Source organism: Anopheles maculipalpis, chromosome 2RL (assembly GCF_943734695.1).
Source record: "Anopheles maculipalpis chromosome 2RL, idAnoMacuDA_375_x, whole genome shotgun sequence".
Lineage (NCBI taxonomy): Eukaryota > Metazoa > Arthropoda > Insecta > Diptera > Culicidae > Anopheles > Anopheles maculipalpis.
The window spans coordinates 34262002-34288933 of record NC_064871.1 but is presented as its reverse complement, the minus strand read 5'-3'; the positions used below and the strand labels follow the sequence as shown (position 1 = coordinate 34288933).

The 26932-nt window shown below is 40.8% G+C and overlaps 1 protein-coding gene across 1 annotated transcript in view; it reads left to right on the top strand.

The window, feature by feature from the left end:
• Positions 1-26932, top strand: part of LOC126559420 (uncharacterized) — a 252847-nt gene that overhangs the window by 140032 nt on the left and 85883 nt on the right. The window lies entirely within an intron of this gene.

Here is a 26932-nt window from a genome sequence, read left to right as displayed (position 1 = left end):
CTAACAATTGCTTATGAATGATAGAGATATTTCAACACGCTCAGCAACCGTCCGAATAATCGTCCATGTCGTAGCCTCCGATCCCATTGACTTGCACAAGTGGACCGGAAGGAAGCCGGAAGAATTTAAAGATGTAACGCAGCACGCCCACCGAGGCGATATCGGTTCGAAACGGGATTAGATGGCATCATGGTAAAAGAGGACTCTGAACCATCCCTCGGAAAGACTCCCTCAGGTGCACGAAAGATTTGCATAAATTTATGAACCATGAATTTATATGATCTTTCGGTTTTACGAGCATCGACTTGTTGGACTCTCCGTTATTGGGAATGGGGTTTTCACTGGGACGCACATTGTACGGGTGCGGAGGAAACAGCAACGAGCTGACCCTTTGAAGAAGGCTTTGAAGAGATATTCATTCCACAGTTTCCAATGATAAGATGCCAATTTTCAAAGCATTAACATGCTAATTGCGTGAATACGTGGGTTGATAATAAAAGAACTAGAACAAAATTTTGCTGCAAAAATACCATCTTCCATTACCCAACTATTTGATAATTACTATTCAAAGTTACAAAGAAACTGTTTCCAATTACGAAATTGGAAAAGATTCTTCAACAGTGGGATTAGTTTCCTGGTACTTGTACTCTCTGTGTTTCTATTGTACGGTACAGCTGCACCTTGCTCGACTACTGTCCAGTTGTGGCATAAATTGACTTTTAAACACTTGCCATGCAGCGCGGAGAAATCCGTCCAAGCATACGGGTCCCGTTCTATCGCGCCACTATCGATATGGGTTCGGTCTCGTTCCCTCGCGAGTCCTGGGGGCGGGAAGATTTTAGTGATTAATATTTATGATCCACCGTTCGTACCCGTACGCAGCAGCATCAGATGAAACAACAACAACAGAATGATAAATGGAATGATCCAACCATCGACTAATGGCCGGCAGCGTGCGATAGGCAAAACAGCTGCCCTCGCTCACAAAGAACTTTTGTACTTGGCATGGAATGTCTTCCTTCCTGGAGAGAGCTTCACTTGTTGTCCGGGGGTGTTTTTTTTTTTTTGTTGGTGTTGCAGCCGGTCGTCGTTTGGGGTTTGTTTTTGTGATTGTGATTAGATAGTTGCGCTGCGAAAAGGCGGAAAGAAAGTACTACCACAAACGCTCGGCTAGGAAAACCTGTCAAGGAAAATGAAGTAATGGAAGCTGAAGCAAATGTTTACCGAACACGACCCTGGCCAGTGTTGGGAATTACCTACTCAATGGTTCTCAAAACCCGGGGTGTTGTGTAGCAGGCGCAGCAGCGGCAGCAGCAGCAGCTGCTTTTAGCGTCTTGTGATGAGACGAAAAATAAAAACATACCAACTGACTACACAGGCCTTGGGGGAGAACTGATGGTTGTCCTGGTAGTGCAGGCAGTGCCAGCCTTCACCAAGGCTAATTTACGCAGTAAAGCCACGAAATTGGGTGCATGTCAGGATGGCTGGAAGGAACAACAAATGACGCTTTCTTTTTGCATCCCAAATCACCCAGCCATCGGCATTGAGCTGGCTGAATACAACAGGAAGAAAAAAACGAGACAAACAATATAATTAGCTAATTTTCTCGGCACTGAAGCGCTAACTAGCTTCGCAATAACTCAACCACAAGATTTCAGCACTAAATGTTTTGTCCAGTGCAACAATGAAAAAAATAAAAGGAAATATCATTCGTTTTGCTTAATGTGTGTCATTTGTCAGCTCAGCGAAAAAAAAGTATCATCTGCAAAACCTTAAATTTGGACAACAATTCGTTAAACGTTCTTTGCTGTACCATAAAAAAAAACTGTAAAAAGTTTTCTGGAGTTGCAAACCATAGCAAAGAATGGCTTATCAGTTTCATGGCATCGGTTGAAAATTTTATGTACAATTTATCGCTAATTGATCAGAAACTTTTCCCATAACTCACTGATTGACTTCGAGAAACTCCATCACACTGATAGCTGCTAGCTGATACGGCGGTGGCTTCACCCGACACGGGTGTACTGATGCACTTTGCAGATGGCACGCTCGAGGTAGAATGTGTTGGAATAAGTCCTGGAATGTGAGTGTTAAAATTTTTTTTCGTTTACCTGGCACGAGATAATATCAGATCATATACTTTACGATCAAAAACAGACTTTTTTTTTTGTTCCGATAGAATGGCCTGGCTGTATTGCAGAATCTTTAGCAGTTCGTGAAAAATGAATTATAAAGCTTTCTAAGTTGCTTTTGTCTATAAGAAGCATACACCCGAATTTTTTCAATATCAATTCAAACGGTTGAACCGTTCATCATCATATTATATCTTACATATTACGTATTACATCATATTACAAATTTTAAAATATTTGAGAAATGGTCAAGAACTGTAAAAAAACACATCAATATTTGGGAACGCGTAAAACAAACTCAGGACGAAACTAAAAATATTTGGTAGACCGGCAATAATACATGGGAAAAAACTTCACTCCATCTAAAAATAAAAATGACTTTGCTCTTCTTGCTCAGGTATTTCATAGATCCCTAAATGTTGAATGTTATCTTATGCTTGGAGTAAGAATATTCAAAAAGAATATATAAAAGAATATTCATGTAACTATGACATCGACATAACTGATTGAAAATGTGACTGATTTCGTTCATAATCGATTACTGCAAAGTTATTGTTGACTATTTTATATTCGTGAGTTGAAGAAATACAAGCATGAGTAACAATGTTTGAAAGATCTTAAAAACTGATCTTGATAACATTATTTGATTTAGAATAATATGATGGGGGAAAAATCCATATCCACAACTAACCACAAGATAAATTTCTACAAGCTGGCTAAACTTCTTTGTTTGCACCCATCACTAGTGATTTAAACTGGGAAATTTGTTGAAAAAAAAAAAAAAAGAAAAAGAACTGATTGAAACTGCAACAGGAAAGGGATGCAAACCTGGGGAACAGAAGAACCGGTTTTTAAATTAAAATCCTCGGTGAGGTGATCCAAGCGTGGAAGGATGAATGGGAGGAGGAGAAGGAGGAAGAGGAATTTGATCTGAGAAAGGGGAATTAGTCAACACGACTTTATTTTTGATAGACATACAGCGCAAGTTTAATACCCATATTGAAATCGGTTAGGATATTTGAAAAGAAACGCGTACTAATATAGATAGAATAGAGTAAATCTCTTCAAATCATATTCTTCTTCAGCCGATTGTAGGTTTGTTTGAGGTTGTTTTGTACAAGGAGTTGAATTCTTTGGACAGTATGGAACAGTCACATAATTGTAAAATTATTCACCAATTTAAAACGCAATTCATTTATAAGCGGAAAAGAATTATGGCAAAGAGTTTCAAAACTGAGCGAAAGACCCTTTCCGGCTCGACCCAAATTGCCCATTAAAAGTTAACCTTTCAGGCCTAATTGAGCTTTAAATATTTTTAACTTATACGTAATGCCAAGTGAATCGTTCAGTCAACTGTAGGAGATCGCACCCCTTAAAACTCCATGAGTGCGTGTGTCCGTTGTTGGACAAGGAATCATCATAATCCTGTTTCAAAATCGTTCAAAAAATCCCAATTCCCCAGCGGATCATTTCTACTAAAGTTAATCTTAACCTTCATACCGTGCAATGATATGGCCCTTTTGGCGCAAAAATAAGCAACCGCTCCCGAAACAATAGCTAATGGGCGCAGTAGCAGTAAAACCCGAACTGCCCACCTGTCCAGGTGATGAAACAAACAGTGGGAAACTGGCAGGAAAACAATAATGCAAAAGCGTGTACAGAACCGTTCATTAGAATTTAGCACCTAAAGGTAGTTAGCAAGCAAAACAACCCAACGAACGAAAGCCAAGAGGCACGGCTAATGATTTTGTGTCACACCGAGCGCAAATGTGCGGCGTGGCCATAATTTAGCACGATCTTTCCCTCTCGAGGCACTCGTTGGATTCAATTAACAGATCGTTTCCGGAATGGCCATCGGTTTCGGCTGGCCTTAGGCGCAGCATGATGAGTACGGTGTACGGTGCCGGAGGATGTACCCGGGACGGATAAAAAAGTATGTCACCAAAGGGTTTAGGCAAACCCGGTCTGTCTGCCTGGCCGGTAAGAAAATGGTAGTGGATTAGTCGGCACCAATCGCAGTCCTAGCCGAATCCGGAGCGGACAGTGAGAGAGAGAGAGAGAGAGAGAGAGAGAGAGAGAGAAAGAGAGATTCTTGTCCTTCCCAAACGCGTTTCGACTACCGTGCAAGACATTAAGAGTGTCGTGCAAATCACGATACGGTTGGCCATAATCCTGACTTTGCTGCTGTTGCTGCTACTGCTGCCGGTAGCCACGAATGCTGTCGTCGGTTTATGACACGTCCTGCGCTGGACGATTCTCTTTTGTGTCGTGCTGATGCGGTTCATTCGATCCAAAAGGCAGGATAAGTTTTCCGTCACGTAATACTTCCGCTGGATCGGTTAGGTCTCCGGTATGGGTTCCGAATCCTTCGGTCAAAAAAGGCTAGCCTGCCAAAGCTTGTGCCTACGGGGTTGCTTTTTTTGTTTTCTTCTCTCACAATTCCCCAACGTTTCTCGGTGGAGGGCGCATTTTCACGGTGATGATGATAACCTCAAAGGAATCATTTGAAATCTAGTTCGTCCAAAACCATAACATCATGACGGATGAACGACCCTCCCAAGTCTGCCCGGCGAACAATAAAATTATGATCCGACAAGCATCCCTACTGCCAAACGATCGCACACATACACAATGGGATAGAGGGACATTCACCTCGCCAAACAGATGTCCTCCATTCCAACTACATTAAACGAAACGGGATTGTGTACGTTAGTTGCAAATGGCATCTCTCTCGCCCAACCCGGTGGGACAAAAATCCGGGGCAAAGATTTTCGCGATGACACAAAAAAGGTGTTGACTATTGGCCCACTGGGAAAACAGGGAGGGAAACGGTGAAATGGCCGCCCAAACGCCGAAGCATCATCATTATTGGAGAAGCGTTCGTTTTTGTTTTTTTTGTTATTAACAACATCAAAAAGGGCGTGAAGATGTTACTGAACTGGACCGGCGGGTACTGGCGACAAAACATTTAACCTCCTCCCAAAGGAACACCAGATATGGGATGACTGTTGCGCTCATGAACAGTGTTTGCGTGTTACTTTGTTAGTTTACTCGCCCACCGTGTTAGTGTCCCGGCACGAAACGGTTTGGCAGTGGATCTGAAAGGTCTGATACAATGAGCCGGGAGTGTTTTTTCGGGAGTTCCATTTATGGAGGTAAATGATGACAGACTGGTAACAAAATGGCTACCGAACGTACGGAATGTGACGCGAGGGAGTGATAGAAATAGAGGCAAACGGTTGTATTTTCGAGGGACGAAATCTTTAGGATTGTTAGAAAGGGGAGGTTGAGCTTGCCTTCTTGCTATATCCAAAGAAACAGGTTTAACAGTCACAAAAAGCGTATCAGTTTTTAAATTATACTTTAATGCATCATAACTGTGTATGTTTTGCAATGCATTTGGCGTTTGCGTCAATAGAAAGGATAAAAATCATTAACAATTCCTCGCAATGTTTCGAAAATAATAACCAATCCTGCTGATGGGAGACGAATTTTATTGCTCGGAACGTGTTGTTCCAGCTATTCCTGTTCATTTTATTTGTCTTGCAAATGGCCGAAATGCAACGTGTTTATGGGCAAGTCCACCTTCGATCGTCGTCCCCGAACAACGGATTGGGCAATTTCAGGTTGTTCTCGTAGAGCTCGGCAATTCGGGGAGCCTACAGGCAGATTTTGATATTTGACATTACCTATTACCAGGTGTGTTGGTGTGATTGGCTAGGGTCCTTTATAGGCGATGAAACACGTTTATGAATGTATTCTTTATGATTACATCGAAATAAAGGTCACGAATTTGAAGGACCTCAGCCATAAACTGGCAGCACATGGTGATAAACATTGCACCAAGAAAGAAAGAAATAAAAATTCTGAATTCATGATGACCTGTGAGGCAGTGCGGCTCCAACAAATCTGGATGATTGTCCTTATTTTTTTCCGCCTGGCTGCCTCCCTTTCAGAGAGCTTTTCAATCTCAAATCAAGCAATGGGTTATTTGGCAACCCTTTGCCGACTCCCAAATGAGTTAACAATGAGCAACGGAAAAAATCGAAAATAATAAAAATGTTAATTGATGCCTACTGAAGCACAAATAATGCAATTGATCTGCGATGTGTTTGCCGTGTGATGATGAGTTGCGCTTGATTTCACTTTCAACCAAATCAAGCTTGCATAAATCAATTCGCTGTCCGATGGTGTTTCGATGATGTGGATAATTTATGAGAAAAGTTCTTTTTCGCCCATGCCCCGGCGCCTTCCCACCTATTGCTTCCCTTTTCCCTTATTGTTTGGTTGCGTTGTTGTTTCTCACTACCGCAAAATGCTTTTCGGTAGCGCTTACGCTGTTGTTTTCATTTATCACGACTCATTACCGCCGAGATGCGCCCGTTGTACCCGGTTCGATGAAGCGCATGGAGGCTTTGGTTTCATGGTTTTTGGAAAACTTTTGTGGATGAAGAAGAACAATAAGAAAAAAGCGCGAACAGTAAGCCACCAATTGAACAACCGCTAGGCGAACGTAAAACTTGTTAAAAATGCAGCCAAACGGTGAGCCAAATTTTTCGGTACGAACAACATGAAAGTTTGGTTTGCGGGTTATTATTCGACAGCGGTTCACGGTTTTGTTCTGTTGTCTTGCTGGTTTTTCTTTCCTCGTAGCTGTGGTATGCTGCGGGCAAATGGGTTTCAAAATTATGCTCTACACAAATTTCGAAATTTCGCTGCTAAACCATTACACAGCGAGTAAATGCAAGTAAAATGGGTCGTTTCTTTCTGCTGTTTATGGCGAGTTTTATATTCTCCGTAGTGCGGAGAAGAAAAATTGGTTTGATGGTTAAAAATATAAAATAATATCGACTGTGTTTGCGCCTAGTGGTTAGGCTATGCGCACCATATAAATACTGCTCGACAGAAGATCAGAAATGGATTTAGGAATGAATAATAAAGATTAACATTTGGAAAATTTGAAGAAAACCACGATAAGTTTTAGTTTGCGACACAGCTCATTATTCTAACAATTGAACAAGGCTAAATATAAGCGGAAACATTACACTGCAATCACAACGTATGAATGCCATTGCGAAGGATAAGCATCCGAGTCTCGCTAAGAATCTCTATAAACTGCAATATACCAGACGACAAACTATACCAACCACGGGGTAACACCTTCTAATCCTATTAGCGGTTCACGGCGCTGACGCAACGAAACTTAATCAACCACTCACCGATGCACAGTAGCAACATCAGCGCTACAGTCTGGCAATCGCACACGATCTTATGATACGCCGGAATGGAAAGCTCAACAGCTACACGCTGTGGCTAAGAATACACACGTGTGCCGGTAAAACATGCGACATTTTGAACAATGACAGTGTGGTGAACGAATGCTGGAAGTACAGGCGTAGGTCGTTGTTGATTTGTGCCTGGGTCGGTGTACATACAATGCAAATTATAATCGAATTGTGATTGGTTTTCGGCATAAAGATGTACTTTGTTTAAGCAGGCTGATGTTTTGTTAATATGGAACTCACTGCATACACTTTACAATTGCTGGAGAGGTATGAAAATACTAATACAAGTTAGAAGTAAATAATTTGTTGAGGAAATATAAATTCAACGTTATATTTTTGAAAGCTTAGCAAATTCCTTCATATTGAGCTTAACGACATCATCATAAATATAGTCAAAATGTTTCTCTGTATCATACGACAAAACAATTAGTTTTGGTAATCGTCTTAACGAATCCTAACAAAACCCAATTTCCTGATCATAATCCAGCTTTACACAACTTGCATGCTTCGTTGGTAAAGCTTAAGTGACAAAAATATACTCATAGTTACCGCGTTTCGATTGTTTTTCCTATTACATACTTCAAGGTTTTCGTCAGGCTTTATCGCCCTAGAACTAATCTTTTGATACGACGCTAAACATGCTTCTCACCTCTGAATTGAGTGCTTCGTTTGTCGTTCCTATCATAGCCCGAAACGTATGAATAGTCTTGGTGTTGGGCTATTTACCATGTTGTGTGTATAGAAAACCAAGCTCCACTGGCTTAAACGATGGAGTACGGGGAAAGAAATCCGTATCATATTTCATTAGTATGGTATTTAGTATGGCACTCTAGCCCTAAGCCATTGATATCATGTATCAAACCAATGAATACTTTTCTCTTCATTGAATCAAACACACATCCACGTGAGGGTTTGCAGGTTTGAAGGGATGGCATTAATTACTACATCAATATCAGCATTCTTTACAAATAGAACTGCTGTTAACTGCCCGTATGTTGCAAGCGTGGATGAGATATACGATCGGCAGCTAGCCAAAGAGTTTCCATTTAATGACAGCTAGCTTAGAAACGTCAAACCGTGGCCGAGTATGGGAGTACGGAGTACACGGAAACACACAGCAGAAGAACACTTGCGATAATTAAAGGGTCGTTTTGAGTGGCAGAGCCCGGTCCAGAAAGAGCGAACAATCTTTGGCCAAGGTCCAATCTGGGTGCGCGGGTGAAACATTGACCAAGTGCATCCGGGACGGTTGCTTTATGCTTCCTGCTTCCTGAATCCTTGGCGTTGAGTTGAGTAGCAGCAGCGACCGGTTTTCTAGGGCCAACCTGGCCTCGGTAATGGACGGTGAAGTGCTACGATCACGAGCTGATACTATCAATGAGTGAACCATCCTCCGGTTGCTTTCTCATGTTGCTTCTCCACCTTTCTGGGAACCTGTATCAGTCAATGAGCAAATACATTCAGCAAGAGCGAGAGGGTGGTTTTAATTGGAGCTTTTAAGTTTATTTGCACAAAGATGTAGGTCCGTCCATTCGGTGAAGACATGAAGGGCGCAACATGTGTTGAATGGAGCACGTCGGTATGATTTATGATTACGCAAACATGCATGCGGTGCGATGTACATGGTAAATAAAATGTTGTACAAAGCGAGTGCATTGAAGGCAAAGTAATTTGAACTACGGTTAGTAAGGTGCAAGTAAACCGATAAATTGTAGTTTGTAATTTGATTGAGCTACTTATTGACTGATTTATATCAAAAGCGGCTACTTTATTTATCATACTAGGAATAATGTCAACGTGAAAGTTATTTCAATGGAAAAATCACAAAAAAAACATTAATGCATGGAGACATAAGTCCAATAATGGATGGTGATTATTGGATTCGAATTTAATTGCATTTTTAAAGCCATGTAAGTACATTGGACGGGCAAATACGGACACAGCACTACGTGATTGTGAACGCACAACTTACATAATTTAATCAAATTAATTATTCGTATGACTCACTGAAAGTTTAATCAATCCACATGCCACAAATTACTGATTAAAGTTAAAACCATAATGGTTGTGTGCCTGTGTGCCATGAATCAATACTCTTTTTTTCCCTACAATTAGTTTTCGTAAAACCATTCATTATGTAACGATCGAGAATACTTTGTACATGTGTCTCTTTCTGTGGATTTTGTTACAATGTTTAGGTGAAAATAATGCAAGAAACGTTCGTCGTGAATTAGCAAATATCATATTAATATTGAACCATTTCATGATGATTGTTGATGCTTGATTTGCTTCTAAAAAATCTATCAAAAATGCCGGAAGATGCTGGATAGAAGTGTGTGTGTGTGTGTATGTGTAAATAATCAAAACGAACCCGGTATGAGTAACGTAGAGGGTTTAACGATAACTCACGCGAGACCGTGAGCTGAGCGTATTTTGCTTGCTCATAGTGAGAATTGCCAGTGAGATGAAAGCTTTATCGATGATGCGTCCCGAACGAGCCGAACGACGGCCGAGATGAAGCTTTCGTTTGCCGAAGATAAGCATTTCACCACCAGGACGCGGATGCTGGAACCTAGGCCGCGAGATAGAACATTCCTCACATACAACTGGCGCCGACCGTTCGAGACCGTCAGTTCAACGAGATCCTTTCGCCAGTTCGGATGCGCGTTCTCGTCTGTTCGGGTTCTGGTAGCACGGGTGTTGAAGTTTGGTGCTTTTGCTGGGTAGTGTGTGCATTCCTTTTCCCATACTGCTAGCTCAATGAGCTCGGCGAGAAGGTTCTGGATTGTGAGGCGAAGGGCAGCAAGCGTATAGCAGCTTTGAATCTGAGCATCCCTTGCGTCGCAACAGGCTGTCGTCGCACAACCATAGGAAGATCGCCCATCTCCGGTCTCCGCGTACAAACCGGCAACAGCATCAGCATCTAGTGCGCGTGTGTGCGTGTTGGCGTGTGAGCCTTTTGACAACGACCGGAACGTCGACGGTGGCAAACGGTGGCAGTGTTCGTTTGGCCCGGGGCCCGGTTGTTGTGAGCGAAGCACGTGCGCGAAGGAAATTTTCTCGTTTTTCCATCCATCCGTAGGAGTGTTATTCTTTTGCGACCGACGTTCAAAGTTTTCGTTTGCGCTCTGCCAACGCATCCAACGTTTCTGTGTACTGTTGTTTTGTTGTCTGACGCTACATTCGCAACAGAGTGCATAGTGCGAATCGTTATTAAAGTGTGAATTGGATGCCTGGCGTTTGCTTCGGTTAAAATTTTGCGCTGGAAATTTTGCGAAAACCAAACGGCGCCAAAGAGTGATAAAGTGTTGACAAATGCGAGTAAAGCCTGTAAATGACGGGCATGACGCCGATTGCAATAATCAACTGGTTCTTTAAACTGTTTCCCTACTAAATGCCCTGAAACGGATGAAAAACAGTGGCAAAAGGCTTGTGTGGGTGTCTTTATTCTGTGGAATAATTCAGCTCCAAATGTTGGTACAGAAACATCCATGACATACAGCTGGTCCGCTGCGCGTTGACATTTTTCAACTGGTAGGATTTATTTACATATTTCATATCCCCCGTTTTCGCTTCCTTTTACTGCGTCCTTACTTTTGTTTTAGTATCTTTTCTTCAGCGAAATAATGGTGCGCGTCTAGAAAGTGCCAAAGAAAAGAATGTGTTTGATGATGAAGAATTCCATTTTCTTGTTTGATCCAGAAAATTCTTCCATTCTTCCAAACTCGACTCGCCAAGAGCGACAAGCAGATGCAAAAATTAAGTCAAAATGTTCATTTAATCAACCAAATCGATTGAAGGGGGTTTAAATTGATTTAGCAACTCAACCGTTACAACGATTTTCGTTACTGAGAGATGGTGCCAGGATGGTGATGGTCTCTTTTCGTTTCTTTTGCGTTCGGGTTTCCAACGTTTTCTGCACTTGTCAATCTTTACCGCTGACAGTGGAGAAGGAGAGCTTCCCCGAAGGTCGGGGGAATGCTGAATAACATCGTCTTATTGAATTTTTTGGTTGTTGGTTGGCGAGATTTATTATGAATGTGTGCTCGTAATAGTGAGTGTTTGCCTGGTCTCAACAGCTGTTCAGGAGTTTATATTGAAAATGTTACGGAATACAGCACGTGTGCATTATTTTGTGATGCTGTCAATCCCACGCTTGATGTTACATCTTAATGTTTGTACAAACATTACTCAACCCACACATTGGTTTCAGTTTTTTACAGTTTCCTGTTCATTAGCACGCCTTCGCATCCGGCCAGAGGAGCGACTGAAGGCGAAGCGAAATAAAATTAAATTACTTCCTGTTCGTCGAAGGACACCGGTTTTAAACAAATTTTCGATCCCCCACACACAAACCCAAACACACTCGTCTAACGCAGGATACGTGCAAACGACTTATCTTTCTCTATTTCTTGTTTCGTAACCATCAACCCTCGTCCCGCTTACCCTCCTCAATATGGTTGTAAAATTTGTAGCTGATGTTTACTAAATGAGATGAATTTGTAACGAAGTTGATCGATGGCGAATTAATTTATTTTCATTAAAAAATAAATTACTTGCTGCCTGGGGGTACTAAAGGTTAAAGGCATGCCTCCCGTATCGTGTGCTGGGTTGTAATGATGTTGCGTAAATGACAGGCAAAAGTATACAGAATATTGAGTGCCATTGCGGGAAAGTGAATAAAATTGTTAAGGATTTGTACAAATGACGCAAACTCAAATAAACTGGAAAAAAACTGGTTAAAATTATTTGTTAAATATGTTAATATGTGTTTGGTGTATTAGTACTTTAAATATGTGTTTGACTTAATTTTCATATGCTTGGATTCGGTTGTTTTTAATAATTTATTGAACTGTAACTATTCATCAGTACGGGCCGATCGGGCGGTTGAGGTGAAGGCAGCCCCAGCCTTCACATGCCAGGACCGGAGTTGAGATCCCATCCGGATCATTCTCTTGTAGAGAAGATTGACCTAACAACTACTTGGTATGAATACGTTTAGTAAGCTAATGACGTTGTAAATCGTAAAACTAATAAGAAAAAGAGTACATTATGGCAATCGCTTTTCTTCTAAGCCTGATTTTTATGCCTTAAATGTTCATAGTTTTAATAAAAGGCTGGTCCGTGGCATATCTCCTACGATTGGTTTCATATTTTTTAAGTCCGCTACACTACAGCAAGGAAATTAAAATGAATTGATCTGTACCCCTTGTCACGCTCATTTCACCTTCTTAGAAATAGAACAATTTAAAATTTCGGAATTATTTTCTATGTCCTTAGTGTACCCTCTTCTTGTTCAGTCATTCTGTCGTCCTACAAGGGTTTGACGCAATTTTACGCCCACTTTAATTTTGAGCGAAGGACAGACAGAATCACCCTCAAAAACCATCCATCTAGCAGGCTTCATAAATTATACACGAATTTGCCATTTTATCAAACAATAGAGACGAATCGAATTGCAAAAAAAAAAATCCATGAAGTGTAAAGCGTTCAACCAGTAACCAAAACCCACCACCATCGTTCATTGATAGCACCTAGGAGATGAAATAAGGGTCCTTCTGAGGTTTGCTGCTGCTGCTGCTGCTGCTGTTGTTACTCGGTGAGCATAAATTGAAATGTAAAATTAGTGCCCTTGCAGACGACGCAGTCGAATAGAAATACATTCATTGGGGTTTAATTCCTTCGAGGAAAATGTAATTAAATGGCTCACAGCACCCGGAGGGTTTTGCCGAATCATTATTATTGCTATTGATTGTGGTTAAGGAGAAGCAGTACCCGGTTGGTTGCATTTGGAAGCCTTTTTTCGACACGGCATCGAACAAAACACAGCCCACAATGAAATCCCATAACCTTTCCGGCTGTAGTGTTCTGGCCGTGTGGCAACACTTACTCCAATGGTAACCCCAAAGCGAATTTGCAATTTGTAGCCCAACCAATGGTGGTTTCATCGCCACAAACTTCCATGCCTCAATCGAAAAGGGGAGGCCAACAAATACAGGCAAGTTGGTAATGAAAAACACAACATTTCCTTTCATTAAGCGCGCACCTTTCGCAACGGTTTTGCATAACCCAACAACGTGCCCTACCGAGTGCCCGCCAGCCATGGTAAAATATAGTTCGGGAAGAGGGAAATTGTGTAATTTTTAGGCAAAGCATTTACATGAGCGTCCATGGATCTGGTTGCTTTGAGTGGTTTGAGTGGCTGACCGTAAAATCTTTGCCTCGTTTGCCACGCACTGTAAGCACTCTCGAATGAATTGATTTTAATTGTTGCTTGGCAATTACCAATGAAAGCAGAGCTAGTGTGTTTTCACCGTTTTCAGATGCTTTACGAAAATAGTTTCACGAACCCGCCATAAGCTATGGAGCTGATTTAAAGCTCTCAAATCAGTGGCAAATTTGAGGCAAATGTAGCTTTAATTACTCTGGACAAGATACAGCCACAGTCGACAAAACATATTTACCTTAGAACCTACGCAAGGCTGTCATCTGGAAGCGTTTAATTGTATGGTAACGCTGTAGTTAATCCACCATTCTCGTTTTATGACAAACCCCTAGCCAACGGTTCATTTCGTGCGCCATAAAAACCACAATGAGCCCTCTCTAGGGTAAAATTAATCGTACGAAAACCTGCTGCCGAAAACAGCCCGAGCTGGTTTCGAATTATTCCATCAAATTTATGAAGGAAACGTACAGACATGTTAACTATTGAGCGCACGAAAGTGTGGATGTGTGTACTAGAGTCCGTTTGAATGATGCATCAAAAACTGTATTTGTTAAGCTTTCGGATTAGGCAGGATAATTTGCCTGCGCCTTTGCCAACCGTAAGTGAGAGGAGATAAAATTACCTCCTGGGAAGCCCGCCATTAAATGAGGTCAAGTTTGATGGATGTCGGGGGGTTCAATCGTTCACGAGCAAGATACCGCCAAGGTATGAGCGCAAGAAAACGAAGGTAAGAGAAGGAAGGAAAATCATTATTCCACTTGAATGAAGCGTCACAAGCATAAGAACTACCACTTGAGAGCCTTAGAGAAGGAAACGAACCACAAGGACATCAAGCACTTTGCCTCCGGGAAAGCACTTAACGGGGGGGGGGGGGGGGGGGGGGGGGGGGGGGGGTCAAATCGGTAGGAGATTAATTCATTCTTTATGGCCACCTTTCAGCACAAAACCGCACAATAAATAGAAGAGCATAGAAGGGACAGGCGTGCTTTTGGGATCTGAAAACAATAAAGTGCGTAAAGGGAATGGATGGAGCTGTTTTGTAAGAAATATTGGAAATTTGAAGGTTTGCCTCGATATTGGTTGGAGTTTGTTCCACAGATGAATTAATTGATGTTTCGAAGATGATTTTTAAATAAACATTTTGAATGACAAACTGTTTTGAAATAATGTACGAATGTTGATAGAAATTACTTTAGAACTTCGATCGATACACTCTGGGGAAATGTGCATCGTGGCTGTGGATTTTATGTCGATCCTTTGGTACAACCCTGTCAAATTGTCAAATTTCAAAGCCTCGTTTGTCCACATCGAAATGTCATGACATTAGCATTTAAGGGTCAAAAGCGCAATTTGTTGGGAAAGTTATTCATGTTTGCAAGACTAACTTTCCTGCAACCGATGAGCAAACTCAGCAAACAACAGGTTCCATTAAAGGTTTGTAATGTTACACAAGGAGCTTTGCAGTATTTCACTATCTGAAACATTATTTGGATGATTTTAAAGCTCTCTTTAACAGATCGTTTACCTTTAGTGTGATTGTTAAGAGATAGTGCCAATTATGTTTGATAATATTTTTTTCCATAATTTACAAAAATTGGACAACAATAGAACATCATATAATAACAAAAATAAAAAAGCAAAGCAGCTGAGTAAACAAACAAATGGTGTCGTTTAACAAGTTTTGCATGACAACAGCTGTTTTCATCTGATTTAATTAAACTACAATTTACTTATCTTCACCATTATTTGCTGCTGAATCGAAAGCCTTCTGAGAAGTGTGAAAAACAATACCTAAACAATAAGAAGTAGACGGGAAAATACCGTAAGTCTCTACTTCCGCCACTGCTGGCTGAAGTAGCTAGCCAAAGCATTCCCGGCTCACCGGCCGAAGACGGTGCTCGTAATTTATTCAACGATTATCATTAATATTGCGCAAATTAATCACGAGCCAGGGGAAGAAGATGGCTGCATCAAACCGTGCCGGCATACGATTTAAAAACCGTACCGTAAATGCCGCTAGACGGTACACCGAATGGAGACGCCCGGTGGTTTGTTGTTGTTTTGTTCACTTCCTTCTGGTAGCTGCGAGGTGTTGACGTTGGGGGCAAATTTCAAAGCTGATTAATATTCCTGATGAATTGATGGCAGCTGACAGGGTTTTGAAAGATATCTTTCCTTTCTGGCTTGGCCTCCCTTGCCCTGACGATAGCAAACGGATAGCCTAGCGCCTAGCGTACAAAAACGCTCTAAGGTCAATAAGCTGCTCACAAAACCTACGCACTTAACTGGCCAAGCTGTCTACAAATCACCACCGATAAACATTGGAGGCTTTTTCGCCCCAGCACGGTGTGGTTATCAAAGGCCAAAGTTTTTACCAAATTTACAACCATCCTTAAGACCAGTTCATCCTTGTAGCTGGCTGGATTTAACTGGTTCGCAAGAAACACGAATCACATTTCTTTGTTGTGCTGTGCTTGTTGACAGGAAAGATCAATTGATTCAGTTTTGGTAGGGCTTGTTTTGTGCTCTGTTACTTTGATCCTTAAATTCAATAGAATCTAGCAAAGAAATAAAAAGCAAACAACCCTTTTCGTGGTCGGCAGCAAACCCAACGTGCGCATTAGAAGCTTTGCCCCTTTGGTTTCTGCGGTTGGTGCCAGGTGTCCTTGAGCGGTGAACATTTATGTTGTACGAAAAATAGGATTAGAAAACTGTTTGATAAAACCGGTTTGTGAGCAAACCAGAGCGTAGGTTTTTCATAGACGTGATGGGCTAATGTTGACAAGTAGGAGGTTTGGTAAAACCTATTGCTCTGCCGCCCGCTCAACATTCACATCCATACACAATATGTGTTTTTATCTACAAGTACCAGAAATTTCATTTCTTCAAACGGTTATGAATGTTTCGAACATTTCTTTTGTATCCATTTAAGAAAGCATGTTTTTTTCAATCGATGTTTACCCTACGTTATGGGTTTAAAGGCCAGGAGAATTTTTTACGTGTTGCATTGAGGAATTATGAATAAATGGTGGATTTTTCTTCAATTTACTATTGATGGTACCAAATGGCTTAAATGGTTTATATGACTGTGCAAGAAGGGCGTGTGGCGAAGGAGAATGAAACACGTGATAGCTGAGCTCTTTAGCGGTGCTGATATCCTGATATTTTGGTAGTCAAAGCCGAAAGGATACGTTGGCTAGGGTACGTGATGAGGATGCCGGACTCATGCTCCACCAAGAAGGTGCTCGTCAGCGACCCGTTCGGCACGAGGTGTAAAGGAGCACAGCGGGCTCGTTGGTTGATCAAGTGGAGTCTAACCTGTCGGAGATCGGATTCAACCGTGGATGGAGGACTGCAGCCCTAGATCGAGTTTCCTGGAAGCTAAATGGAGAAGATATGAAGAAAAAGAAGAAGATATGGCTTAAAATTTCCAATAGTTCATAGACAAGACGACGTAGAGCCGTCGTACTTAAATAAATAAATAAATTTCTAATAATCTTTAACCAAATTTAATATCACTCATAACACATAACTTTGTTCATTAATTTATTATCTAAAAACAATTTTTAGCTTTCTGCCAGGTTGAGCAAATTAACAGCTGTTGGGATGTTAAAGCCGTTACACACGAAGTGCTACTTGCAGCGCAACTCCGATTTGATAAAAAATGTTGTGAGTTTTGTATGGAAATGTGTGAACAAATGACACCATTTTGACTGAACTTTGTGTGAAACGCCTTTTAATAGAATTGGTGAGTCTTATAACCACTGCATCGAGTTCAATTGTTTCAAATAAGTCCATAAATTTCATAAAGTTCGAAGACGATCGAGGGGGTACCCTCTAGCGTTACGATTTGTTGCTCAAGGAGGAGTTGAGGAGTCCATTTTGTGTTACTTAACAGAATGTTATAAGTAACAATTAATGTATGTTTATTGAATGGCTCTATGCTCTAAAATTATGGTATTATTTCCTTTATTTATTTTCCCCGTTGTTTCCTCTTTTTCTATGATATTGTTAGAGTAAAAAAATAACGTCTTCATGTCGCTTCTGCGTCCACCACTGTGACATCCACTTTCGCAATTTAAGAGATAAAAATGTTAATCAACTTGATATTTTATTAAAAAATTTAATATTTAAATTCATTTTTATATGGCGGGTGGTGACTGTGCATTATCATTACGTACTGTTGAAAGGGGGAGGATACCTTCGTTACGTATGGAAAACGTTACGTTTTGTTACAATTGAGGAAGCTAATAAACTTCCGATTTTAAAGTTACGTTGTTTGTGGAACGCCCCTAACAGTTTCAATATGAGTTTAAAATATCCTTTCATAGTTTGATAGACTTTCGTTAACACATCAGCTAATGTTTCAATGATTTTGTTTGTATTCAGATTGTAAAACAAATTTTTATTTATTTATTTACATTTGATTATTACAGTCCAGTGCCGTATTGTCATTGAAAGTTATTGTTATAGCTTTTAGCTGGTAAGAATGTTTTTCTTCTTTAAAAGTAATTTAATACGTGGTCTAAATGATAATTGACTTTCAGCGCAAGTTAGTTTTCTGTCAAAATGATTTGTTTTTTGCTAAATCAGAGTTGCGCTTCGTGTGGAATGACTTTAAAAGATTACAAGAAATTTTTTCGTTATTTTCTTTCAACGTGTGTGCTACTCTATCAAAAACACTGAATCTACATTGTACGCAGTCCATTCAATGACCAACACTAAGTACCATTTAGTCATTTGCTGACATCAGCGTCTAGCAATCGATTGCGAAATTAGCAGAGCAATTATTAGTACGTAGCCACTTTTCTAAAACCAGTTGTCACACATTTGTAGGGAAACGTTCAGATACCAATCATCATGCTCCTTTATCAGAGGCCTTTGTTAAACGGTGGAAAAGATGTGTCGTATTAGTGATGTGTCGACAAGTGACGTCGGGCCCAGTGGTCAACCGGAAATGAGTGGTAACTAGCCTGCCGGAAGCACATCGCTCGGAACGAAGACGATTCGGTGCTGTTTCCTGTATGCTGGTAGTACCAGCACTGGTGTGGCTTTCGAAAAGTCTTGTTTCTCGTGTGCTTGTAGAAGCTATGGAGAGATTGGTCAAGGGTGAATGGGGCGTACCAGTGTGATTATCGGATTTTCTCGATTGGAATAATTATCCCGAACTATTCGTGGGGCTTCTCTGTTGGCCAGACGCGAAACTCTCACAGTCATTCCACCCAAACCCTGGAGAATTTCATGCCATGTGGTATGATGACTTTGGATCGTTTGTGGATTCCGCATTCGAACGTATGACAGTAGAAGCTGTTCGAATTCCTAGTCGGAATGGTTACTATTGTATTTGACATGTTTGGGAATCGACCAAATTCCACGTACTCCCAGGACGGAGCAATGTTCGTACGGTATAGATTTGTTGGAACGATATGAACGATAGTAGAGATGAAGCTGGGTATAAATTTGGATGTGTACCGAAATGTTGCCACTCATTGGTTCGTTTATCGATTGTGATTGGTGGAAAATTAGTTTTTCGGCTCATCATCCAAACGCCAAGTCAATATTCTTACGATTTCTTTTTTTAACGGGTAATCAGAGAGGAAAGCGCCGCAGTGCTTACAACAATTAGGTTAATTTACAAACTATTTCAAAGTACAATCTGAATGGTATGAATATTCGGTGGCTTTTAAAATTATTTCGTGCAAGGCAAAAGAACTAGCGGAAATTAATTTTTTTTTCACAACTCCACACTATTAAAACTAGTTTAATCACCAATTACAATACAGCAAAAAGGTTACAAACAACCTTCCTTTGTTTGTTTTAACTTATCGTCACTTTAGTCATTAAAACCTAAAACAAAAAAATCGTCTTAACGTAAACATGCCCGATATCGTCCACCATTCCTTTCATGCTAATTTAACATGACTGTAAACCACAAAACCCACAAAAGGATTGATTGTGGTTATGTCATTTTGTTTCCTAAGTTTAGCCCTTACCACACTGGTATACATCGCCTGGGGGATTGACCGTCGGCATTTACTTTCGAACATACTATCGCATCACCCCCATGCAAGTTTTGACACGGAACGTCACGCAAAAAAAAAAAGAAAACACAACCCTAAGCGTGAGCCGGAAAAAGGGTACATAAAAAAGGATCTGTTCGATGAAACATGACGGCTCTACACGATAGACAGACGACCGTACTGTACGAAACAAAATTAATTAGCTCATCCGTTTTCCAACCCCGGTGCGAGCGGATTCGGGCATACTAAAGCTCAACCCAAACTGATCTTAGGATGCCTTGGGGATGGCGGGATGGCGCAACAAAAAATCAACAACAGGGATGGAGAGACAAAACTCAAAAATTTTGTGCTGCCAGTATAACGTTTACGGAAATGGGTGACATCCGGGTGTGATAGAGCAGCGCCCGGGGAAGGATGGCGTAAAAAGGATAGCTCCGTATCGGTCCGCAATGAGCAGGTTACATACACTCGTTTTGATGGTGTATGTGAGTGTGTGTGATTGGGGAAAAGCCATAGAGTAAGAGAATGTAAGCGAGTGAGATAGCATTAGAATGCACTCAGGAAAAAAAAATGAAACAAGAGAGGGAGAAAACACGCAAAACACGGCATCCCGTTGATGGACCGAATGCGGATGGGTTTTTGGTGTTTTTCTAATGTTGCGGCCAAATGGGAGCATTTCCTTAGGTGGTTAGTTGAGCTCCGGTGCGCCCTCGGTGGTAAGCGAGGTGGTGCCTCGGTCCTGTAGCAGACTGGCTGACTGGCGAATAGGGGAAAAGTTGTGCGGTTTTGCGAAAGATTAATTTTAACAATTAGACACAAAAGTACGTCCCACTGCATTATGTTCATTAGGGATTCCATTACCGACGCTCATGGAGAGTGTACTGTAATGTTAACCTACGGTAAAAGTTGAAGTGGCCTTCAGTAAATAGTTGCATGTAGAATATGTAAAACCCTATGCGCATAGCCGGGAGTCGTATCCTTCTTTCAACGTAATTTTACAGCTTTGCTTTTGAATATATAAAAAAGATGGTACAGAATCAGATCAGCTAGTTGGTAGTGGTGCCAGTTTTCTTTTTTTTTTATTCGTAAAGGACGGCCAGGCCGTATTGCTAGTGGTGCCAGTTGTTAATATAAAATATCAGTATTAAATTCTATAGCAGTATGTTTGTAGGTACGCAAGAGCAGTGTATCTAACCTTTCATTTTCTTTTTGGCTTAACGACCTAAGTCTAGGTCACACCGGCCATCGACTGGCTTAAAAGATTTATTTGTAGCTCGTAGGGTAGGATAAACGGGGCCCGGTGGCAGAGGCGACAACAGCACTGGTGTTCATACGGCAGGACCGGGGTTCAAATCCCATCCGGACCTTTCCCCCGAAGTGAGGACCGATTATTCAACTACGTGGTATCGGCAAGTCTAGTAAGTCATTAGTTGACCGGCGTTACTTTAGCATTTGAGGCAAACAATTTTGACAAATAAAAAAAGAAATAGTAAACGTTTTGGATAAGATTTGATTCCCGGATTTTTCCTTGGCTCTTGATAAGTATATACGAACCAGTTGTTTTGAGAATTTACCCGGTAAATTATGTTTTCATAGAAATTTTCAAACTCTAATTTAAATTTAACGAAATAAAAAAAAAACACCACAAACCTACTCCACGCCACCGAGCAATAAAACCGTTTGTAATCAAAAGCATAATGAGCAACAAAAGTAAAACCAAGCTTCGACATACCCCAGTAAGCACTACCATGATCGTGATAAAATGGCACCATTTTGTGAGGTGTCGTCGTCCCTTACCCCTGTAAGCGATGTCGATAGTTTCCATTTGCAAACGGTATGAGGAAGATAACTCATTTATCGCCAAAGGAACGTTTCCAACCTCAGACAACCTATCCACACCCATCTTCCAGGTTGCGCAATTGCTGCATTCGCATGCTGCTCAAGCGGTGCACAAGCGAAACGATTATCTCTGCTAGCAGTTTGTTCTTGGTGGCTTTTTTCAACCAACACCCCGCCCCGGATGAACGCTCGTGGAACGATTTTCCAAGCGATGGTTTGCCACTGTTTTTCATCAAACCAGCAGCCAGCATCCAGTACCTTGGACGGTGCAAGGTGAAGTTGCCACCGTATTACGGTTTCCCACACTGCAGGCGAACATGTTAGAATGTGAGGAAATTTAACCGATCAACCGGAAACTCTTCGGCACCGATCAGCCAGATCAGCGGTCGGGTGAATTGTGAAGGAAGCGGCGTAATGTCCAACGCTTTGACAGACGCTTCGTAATGTGGCGGCAACGTTGGTAAAGGGGGAGGCTGCGCCACCCCGAGTCGTGGTGGGTTTAAAATTGATATAAATTGAAAATTGCTATTTTATACCTTACCGAACTCACTGCAACGGGTGTAGCCGATGCGGAGGCGCATACCTTCAGCACGGATGAGAGTCACTATCATGGTATCAGCTGTCCCTGATGCGGTATTTGATGCTCTTCATTGCAATACTACCCACCAGCACTAGCGATCCACCGTTTGCAGGGTACGAACTTTCCCATCCACATGTAAACGGCCCCTGAAAGAAAGGGAAGAATAAAATGGACGAGAAATGTGCGCACAGGGCCAAGCTTAAAACAACCCGTACCGGAACAGAGCTTCATTCATTTGCAGCCTCAGGTTGCAGGGTTGAAGGGATGCAATTTGGGATGGGAACCGTGCGATGCGCGTGGGCTCGTGATTGATGAGGTTTTTCCCGAGATGAGTTTTCCCGCAGTGAAGATAGCGGCGAATAGTTAACGTTCACACTATGTCCGGAACGGTGGGTGCTATTACACCTTCAGAGCGTTTCAATGACTATAAAAGTAAGCTTCCAACCGACGTTCATTGACAGTCATGAACGTTGACAGAAAAGTGTACTAATAATGGGTTAAAACTTCTTCAACAATGTGTCATAGCTACCTTGAGCATTAATAAAGCAAATATCATTTGTTTAATAACGTTTTAATATAAAAATAATTTCAACTTTTTTCCTGACATTATTAAACTCTCATTTCCTGGTTTTGTTTCCTTACGATCGGATGGCACCGCTTTCAGATAAATTAATTTAACAGAAAGTTTTTTTTTATTGCATCGTATTCACGCAACACGCATGTATTTTTTATAAACTAGAATAACGCATTTCCTCCCAATTTTTATCTTATCCCGGAAATGCTCGCATGTGAGTAAGTGTAGAGTGATTGGATGATTTTTTAATCTATTTTGGTTGTTTTTTGGTAGATGTTTTTGCTGTTGATCCGATAGTTTTGGTGCGGCTATTGTATTGATGAAGGTTGAATGCTTCCAATTTGTCTATTGTAGCGTGTTATGGGTACTGTTTTCTTGACCTTTTGATTTGCCCAAAAACAGCATTATAAAATATAAATGTTCACTTCAATTCCTGAAAAGATGTTGTGGCATTTTTTTTGCTCTTCTTTTATTCAACCAGCATCCAATTAATACCCAAAAGTCCTACCAATTGCATCATCATCATCATCATCATACTGCAATCCTATCCTATCCAATGACACACAGCTGACCGATGTCATTCGGATACGTTGCGATTAAAAAAGATATGCTGCAGATTACGCAACTCTGTGCCACCAGTCGGTGGTTAGCCGACGACGTTATTCCAGGTAGCAGAAGCACCTGCTAGAACCAAACAATGATGCAACCAAAAGCTTTTTTGTAGAGTAGCTCATACGGTTAAACAATAAATAACAATCCAACAGAGGGACATTTGCGAATATAAACCCGCTCAAAAATTGCATCTGTTCGCTGAAAATTCGCTTAATGAATTCCCCTGTCAACGATGTACCAACTGTTTTCGGAACTGTTTCGTGCCAAGCTTTCTTCAATGCCGTGTGCTGCCACTAAATGGAGTGAAAGCTGACTGCAAATTGGATTTTTTGGTGTGCCAATTTGGTACATTTTTCTTCATTCGTTTTTTCACTTCATTTCTGTGTGATGATATGTTTTTTTTCTGTTTGTTTTGTATTTCAAACCATTCATTCTGAGGGAGCAATGCACAAAATGCGAATGCCGTCCCTTTTTCTTTTGAAATTTCAATGGAGTAATATATGAATGATGGAACATGCCACGAGACTGTTTTAACCATGGTGGTGCCTTCGCTTGGTGCCCAGTTGTTGGAATGCAGGTTTGGTTCGGGTGGAGCAGAGAAAAAAAATATGTCGAGGTACATTAATGAAGTTTTGGAAAATTTTAATCAACTTTTAATTAACCTCGTGATTTGCTGTGTTACCTACTGACGTGTTGAATGTTATTAAAAAGCATTACGGATAGCAGAAACATTTTGCAAGTATTTGTGCTGGAGCCATTTTGCTATTACTAGTTTGGTGTTTGATCAAATTAAGTTAACCAGTTTAACCAGTTAACTGTTGATTAGCTGCTTATAAAATGAATCTCTTTTTAAATCAGATAAAAATAAGGATTTTATTGTACGGTTTTTGGTGTAACAAACACAAATAAAACTAAATAGTCTTTCAAATGACTTTTCCGCTGGTTGTGGGATTAATACCATTGTATTATTTATGAAATGTTAATAAACTAGTTTTGATCTTGTTTGCAAGACTTATTTTCTTTTACAGATACAATAATACCTACGATTTGGCAAGAGTTGATTGCTTGTGACATTATTAAGAACTAATATTTACCTTTAAATCTGCCCGTACAACTGCTCAACATATTTTGCAATTTTGAGTAAATAAAATTTGTGTATTTAAATACAAAATCACACAATTTTTGTTTATGTTTTTGTTGTTGGTTCTGTTGCCTCGCAGGTTTACAGAAATGACTTATTCGCTAAAACCTAAACCTAAACCTAAACCTAACTTTGCTAAGCGCCAGGGAATTAGGATATAAGGGAGGAAGAAAGCTGGGAAGAATGTTTAAGACGGGACCGGAAGATGGATAAACTTAGGTGAAAGTCGAACATATGGGCCACGGAATTGAATTGACGAATAGCACACACGAGGGGGTCTTTGCGCCCTGCTGAGGTATGACGACTTGGGATCGCAAGAGGGGGACGATTACGAAGGACACTATAAGGGATTTAAAATGGAACACATGATAACAAAGCAGGAGCATCGGTATGACCGAAAAGGAGAGCGGCAATAAAAGTTGATTGGGCCTGGGAACGGCGAGTTTCCAACGAATCCAGCTTCAGCAGCTGACACCTGGACTCGTACTGAGGCAGGGGGAGGAAAAGCTCACCAAGTGATTAGCGTATTGCAAACCTGGTGAACGAACGCTGCACCCGCTCAATACGCTCAATATGCGTCTTCGCTAGGAGCGACCAAACTACTGAGCAGTACTCCAGAACCGATATGACCAGCGAGCAGTATACAGCTTTCATAAGGGGTGCGAAAAGTCGCGAACAATACGCTTGAACAAGCCAAGCGTCTTCCAAGCTCTCCCAACCACGGAATCAATTTGGAGGTTGAAGGAGAGATCTTTGTCCAACCAGATTCCCAAGTCTTTGATAGCTGTGACTCGGCTAACAAACTGATGGTCAAGAGCATAGGGGTAGCTGATGGGAGTTCGGGATCGGCTAAAGGAAATGACCTTACACTTTTCAGGACAGAGTGTAAGGGAATTACGAGCGCACCAATTAGAGAAACAGTCAAGGATGCCTTGAAGAGACTCGCAATCTTCATCAGAGTAAATAGGGAGAAAGATTTTTAAGTCATCTGCATAGCATAAAAAGCAATCATTCGGAAACACGGTACTGACATCATTAATGAAAATTACAAACAACAAAGGGCTAAGGAATTTAAATACACAAAAGCTTCAAATCTAGTTTACAAAAGAAAAATGGGGTACATGTAGGGACGACCTACAAGTTTTAAAAAGAACATTTAGGGATATTATCATCAAACAGCATTGTAATTTACAACAATGTGATTGATGTGGTTTGCAAACATCAGTATAAAACGAATCTAAAATAATTTAAAATCTGTTTGGAAAAATGATAAAATTTCTTCGGTACAATCATGCCTTGGTTACCATGCTTAGTTTGAACTTTATGTAGAGTAAAATTTCTACATCGTAGAGCCGTCGTACTAAAATAAATTAATAAAAGATAAACAAAATAGCTATAAACAGAAGAATGCTCTGTAAACATACACAAAATGATGAATTTAGACGAGATTGTTTAAACGTGTATGCTTTACCCACGTTTGCATTATTTATAAAACATTCTTTTTTCATTCATCGTAACTGTCTATTGTGCATCCACCTTTCACTGCTCAGCGCACAAGTAAATGCAGTTGAGAATAGCGCGTATAGTTCACGCTTATCAACTATGCCACAACTTCTAGCTAACGGGTGCTGCCAGTGGCACCGTAGTTGATAACGAAGTTGACGAAGTTCATGCTTCCTCATTGATAAATTGAATCATCAGTACTGCCAATGCAAAGCGATAACTTTGCCGCTTGGGGTTTTTAAATAATTTGCTACTGCCGCTGCCACCGCTTCCCAGTCAGCATCTCCCCACCGCATCCACGCTAACTCATCCCGTGGACCCCACAAAGGAGGAGAATTTTGCATTCCATTCTGAAGCAGCATTACAAAACCGATGCGCTTTGCTGAGTGAGGTGGTGAGCGAATGACTAACATGGCAAGTGTTGAATAACTTTTTCCATGCATACCACCAACACCCGAACAGTAGGGGTAGCTGTTGGTCAGAATGGACGGCTAGAGGACAACAGTACGGTAGCGCAGTAAAGTTTGCTTAGAAAGAAACTTGATCTGCTACTTCGTTCGGTTGGTTTGGCATGATAGTACCTGCTGTTGCGCTTGACATCTCCACATTGCATCCTGTAATGTAATAATAACTATAGAAGAATACGATTTTTATTATAAGTTTTAAGTTTTCAACTTATAGAGTTATTTTTTTAACAGACTTAATTTAATCAAAAAACATTCCCTTCTTTTCGTTTCAGTCAACAACTATTTGGCTCATCATCGCAGCAATCAAGCTTCTACTTTTCTAATGGCAGCAGTTTTAGTGTGAATAGTTCTTAGTTTTCTACACGACATCAGTTATTTTTATATCTTACTTATTATTATACTTATTTTTACCATTAAATTTTAATTATAAATGAAGTTTTCCTAAATGTGGTTTGTTTTTATCAGCAAAAACAATTCCTTCCTGTGGTTCCTGTGGTTTGTTTTTATCAGCAAAAACATAATGTTTGTCATAAGAAATCGATTAACAATGTAC